Source organism: Simochromis diagramma, unplaced genomic scaffold (assembly GCF_900408965.1).
Source record: "Simochromis diagramma unplaced genomic scaffold, fSimDia1.1 OVJJ01000517.1, whole genome shotgun sequence".
NCBI lineage: Eukaryota > Metazoa > Chordata > Actinopteri > Cichliformes > Cichlidae > Simochromis > Simochromis diagramma.
The window spans coordinates 1,152,595-1,158,199 of record NW_024387173.1 but is presented as its reverse complement, the minus strand read 5'-3'; positions in this window follow the sequence as shown (position 1 = coordinate 1,158,199).

The following is a 5,605-nucleotide window of genomic DNA, read 5'->3' as shown; positions in this document are numbered from 1 at the left end:
GAAGCTGGAGGATGTTTGGTCATTTGTTTTGACACAAGCTGTGGGGGAATTATATAATATTTTTAACCAGTTAATGAAAGAGGAGGAGGCAGCACGGTGGCACGGTGGTTAGCACCGTTGCCGCACAGCAAGAAGGTCCTGAGTTCAATTCCAACATCAGGCCGGGGTCTTTCTGTGTGGAGTTTGCATGTTCTCCCCGTGTTTGCGTGGGTTCCCTCCGGGTACTCCGGCTTCCTCCCACCGTCCAAAGACATGCAGCTTATGGGGATAGGTTAATTGGATAATCTAAATTGCCACTAAGTGTGAATGAATGTGAGTGCGAATGGTTGTCTGTCCCTGTGTGTTGGCTCTGTGACAGACTGGCGACCTGTCCAGAGCGTACCCCGCCTCTCGCCCTATGACAGCTGGGATAGGCTCCAGCGCCCCCCGCGACCCTGAAAAGGATAAGCGGAAGCGAATGGATGGATGGATGGATAATGAAAGAGGTTCCAAAACCAAATTTGTGTAAAGTTGGAAACAGAAATTTCCAGTTAACTCTGTCAAATGCTTTTTCTGCATCTAAAGAAAATATTGTAGTTTCAAGGTTTGTACTGTATGAGTAGTCTATCAAATTAAGTAATCTACGTGTATTTGTTGATGAGTGCCTACCTTTTATAAAACCAGTTTGGTCAGGATGAATTAAGAGGGGGGTTATTTTCTCTAGTCTCTTTGAGAGAGCTTTGCAGATATTTTAAGGTCTATTATAAGGGATATTGGGATATAAGGGATATTGGACGATAGCTTGAGGGATATACAAGGTCTTTGCCTGTTTTTAGCAGGAGATTAATGTTTGCAGAATTAATATTTGATGGAAGTCTGCCCTTTTATTTGATTTTCAACAACGTTCTGTAAAAAACTGGTGCTAGAATCGTCCAGAATTCTTTGTAGAATTCTGCAGGAAAGCCGTCTGGACCTGGAGCCTTATTTTTGGGCATGCTTATCAGGGCTTCCTGGAGCTCACCTGGTGTCAGTGGTGAATCCAGTGCCATTGCTTGAGTGTCTGATAATTTTGGAAGAGTAATGTTGTCCAAAAACTGATCAATTTCCTTTTTAGATGGGTTTATTTGTGGTGAATACAACATTTTATAGAAATCCCTGAAAATGTTGTTTATTTGTTTTGGGTCATATATTATGTTCCCAGATGAATCTTGAACAGCATATATAGTTGTTTTTTCTTTATTTATTTTTAGCTGGTTTGCTAGAAATTGACTGGATTTATTACCATGTTCATCATTTTGTAAGCGTAGTCTTTGTACTAAGAATTCTGTTTGTTTTTTTTTATCAATTATCTCATTTAATTCTAGTTTTGTTTTGCGTATTTTGTTCAATGTTTCCTGGTCTTGGTGGGACATGTAGGCTTCTTCTAGGGATTTGATGTTTTTTTCTAATTCCTGAATATTTTTGTTTTCTTCTTTCTTTTTATGTGATGAGAAAGAAATTATTTTACCTCTCATCACAGCTCTCCCTGCTTCCCGTAGAACAGAAGCTGATGTTCCGGGAGCATCATTATAGTCTAAATATAGAGTCCATTCTTTTTTAAAATATTTAATAAAGTCTTCATCTTTAGGCAGTGATGTATTAAATCTCCAGTTTTTACTTGGCGTAGTATTATTCTTGTGCATTAGTGTTAGAGATACAGGAGCATGATCGCTGACATCTATAGGGTGAATCTCAGTGTCTGAAATGTCACACAGCAGTGAGCTGCTGACCAAAAAATAATCCAGATGAGAGTAGGAGTGATGAACATGTGAGAAAAAAGTATATTCCTTACTGTTGGGGTGAAGGGAGCGCCATGCATCGCAAAGACCAAAGTCGCTCATATACTGTTTGATTATATTTGTGGACTGCCAATTGCGCTGAGTTCCTGCTGTATTGAGCCTATCCATTTCTTCATTTAGTCCAAGGTTGAGGTCGCCTCCAAGAACAAGTGTGGCATCTAAGTGTTCAGAGAGTGCACTGAAAAAACCGTGAAAGAATGAGGGATCATCAACATTTGGACCATATACACTTACAATACATCGCTTTTTATCAAGTATAGATAGTTTAATGATTAAGAATCTGCCCTCTGGATCTATAACTGTATCGAGTACTGTGAAATTAATATTTTTACGTATTAAAATTGCTACTCCCCTTTGTCTAGAATTATAACAGGCTGAGAACACATTAGGAAACTCAGGTGTTTTAAGTTCATTCGAACCTCTAAGAGGTCTGTGGGTCTCTTGTAAAAGGATAACATCTGCCTGTAGTTTTTTGAGTTGGTTAAATATTTTTAACATCTTTTCTCTGGAGCCAGCTCCATTTATATTCCATGTAACAAACCTTAGTGCGCCCATAGATGTCTGTGTATAACTAGGGATGTATGCTGTGTGTGTCGCTTAGACAGGTGGAGAGAATACATCACTTGTTCGTAAATAAAGAGAAGGGGAGAGAAAAAATGTGTGGCGAGATGCTCCCTGAGTTTGACTATGTGTGTGCATATTTACTAATATGAGTATGCTTGGCTTAAGTGTGTGTATCCTGTACGTCTGTGTGCGTTGTCTGACTGATGTAAAGTGCTGCCGTTGAGTGCATGATTGTGCGTGATCGTGCTGTGCATATAATGTCGAAATAAAGGATGTTGTTTGTGGATGAGTCTGGAAGCAGGTGATTGAAGCAGTGAAAGAAAGTAAAAAAGAAAGAAACCAAGGACAAGGGTGAGCAGCATAAAAACAAGAGGGGGGAAGGGGGAGGGACGAGAAGAAAAAAAACCGGAAACATTCCAATTAAATCACTGACGGAGAGTGACGGTGTTAATTCTGCTATGAAATCACACTTAAGATGCGATTTGATACTGGTAAGTTAAACAGATGTGAATGCAAGTTAGTGTGAGTGGATAGTGAAAGGGTGTAGCGGATTCTTATCTGGTCTGAAGTTAATACAGCCACGGAGTGATGCCGGGGTCGCGGTAAAGCTGTCCATCCACGTACAGCCGGTCCACAGAGGACCGGGAAGATGACCCTGCATCGTTCCAGGATTTCTTTGGGAAACTGGTCGTTTACGTTGAAGTCCGTTCCTTTTAATTCTTGACTTGACTTTTCACCTGTTCCTTTTGTTTGAAGTGGCCGAATTTGGCCACAATAGGACGTGGTCTCCCGGTCGCAGCCCGCATTGGGCCGATGCGATGCACTGTATCAAAGGCGATGTTCTTCACCGTGTCCTCCAGCAGCTTCAGGTGGGTTTTGATGAAGCTTTTTACCGTGGTCTCCGCGTCCTCTCCAGCGGCTTCTGGAATACCAGAAAATACAAGATTATCACGCATGCCACAAGCTTGTAGATCAATAACTGTCTTTTATTTTTTTATTTTCTCTATTTAGCTGGGTAACATTGTCTGTGAGACATTTCACTGACTCCCTTAGCGTGGCATTTTCAGCAGCGAGCGTTTCCACCTGCTGCTGGCTGAACTCCAGGGATTCTCGGAAGGATTTAAATTCCCGGTGAAGAATCTCCACCAAGGACAGCCTTGCATCGAAACTGGACAATCGTTTGTCGATTGACTCCAGTATGTCGGCAATATCTTTGCCTGCTGCCGATGTTGTGCCGGGGGAATCTGCCTGGCGACATCTTTTTGACGACGGCGTCTCAGATTTGGCCGGGGAAGATGCACTCTGAGCCTTTTTCATTACGAGATCCTGGATGCACTGATCAATGCAATCTTGGAGAGCCTCTAAACCAGGGGTCGGCAACCCTAGGAACGCGTGCCACAGTTGGCACACGAAGGGTTAACTGATGGCACGGCCATAGCTGGACTGGCCATCGGGCATACCAGGCATTTGCTCGGTGGCCCGATGATTTTTTTTTTTTTGTAATGGTATAAACAATGAAAGGTGTTGGATTGGCCAGATGCTGGCCGGTGTGTAAAAATAACTCAGTTGTTTGGTGGTGGCATCGCGGAGCTTCCACAGATTCAGTAAAATTAACAATTGGTGGAGGCCAGCACGTGGATGAGGGAGATCGGAGGCAGGATGAAGAGAGACCCGAGGCGGCCGCCGGTCTGAACGTCGGGTGAACTGAACTTCAGGTAAGAAGTTATAACCTGCAGTCTATCTGGGTCAGATATAAACCAAGTTTAGGTGGAGTTTATTTTCGTTGTGCTGACTTTTTACAGTCAGTTACAATAACTCGTACTGCTACTAGCTAGCATGACGGAGTTTCTATACAGCTGGGTGGGTGCTTTGATATTACTGATGTTGAACTTTATTTAATTCATAAGGTTAGTTAGTAGAGTTGCCAACCGTCCTGTAAAAAGACGGAATCCTCCCGCATTCAGAGAAATTATTACGCGTTTCGTGTTGAGCTGAGAGGGGACACAGTTTGTCCCGGACTTCAGCTAGAATGAAAAAGACACAAAGGTGGAGTTATTCTTTTTCTTTGCGGCACAGCTGCCTCTTTTTCTCTCATTCTCTCCCCTCCCTCTCCTGTTGCTACTTTAATCATGATAACTGATCAATGATCAGCTGATCGGCTTTTCTCTCTTGTTTGTTTATCGCCCACTTTTTTGCGCCAGAAAGAGGAAACCAGCCGGATGTCGCACTAAACAACAGCAGCATGTTTAAGCTTGATCAGCTGTTGTTAGAATTTATTTAATATTAATTTCTAGTATCAGCTGAGGTTTGCTGGAGCCACAGCTGTAAAAGCTGCTGGTCATGATGTCGGTTTGGATATGTGGTGAGAAGGAAACATGAAGATGAAACCAGGAGATGTCCTTACTGGATCATCAGAGCTGAACAGGTGATGGAGAAACAGGTTTACCCTTTAGGTGACATGAATGAGTTGAAGGGAAGTTGTGAACTGTTTCTGAGAGACAAATAACACCAATATCATTTTCTAAGTAGCTGACAGCTGGTAACTGTGCAGGGGTGGATCTAGCAAAGTTTTGCCAGGGGGGCCAGGTGGGGCATTAACAGGGAAAGGGGGGCACAAAGAAATACTTTCTTATTTGCATTTAAAATGTCTGGCTGTTATTAAATAATTATCTGAAGCTTGCAACCAAAGTTTTTATCTGATGTAAAATGTATAGAAATCATACATATACCAACAAGACTATACATCACTGTCACAACAGCGTTTGTTTTCATTCAAAGGCTTTATGGCTTTAATACCTGGTGGGCCGGTCTCTAGTCAAAATGCCCAGGCTGTTTTTTTGTCCCAGTCCATTCCTGGGCACGACACACAGTGAATTAATCTGAGAAGGTGCATCAAAAAATAAATGGCCACGCCAGCGGTGCACATCGCAAATCAGCTCGCATAGACACATTAGTTGTGCCTCTTCTTAATGACGGTATCTTAACTAACAACCTCAACTACCAGATTCAACTTGTAATTGGCTAAAAATAACTTAGCCTACTGGTGAGAGGGACATTGTTAGCTTTCCACATTCCGACACTTCAAAAGCTTCAGGAGCTGTCCGCTCAGCACAGCATCAGCACCAAGGAGATACATGGATACATCCGTAGACTCGAGACACAATGCATTTTTGGGACTTTCAGGTGTATGGAACAATGTTTTATTTTCTGATCAAACCAGAAAT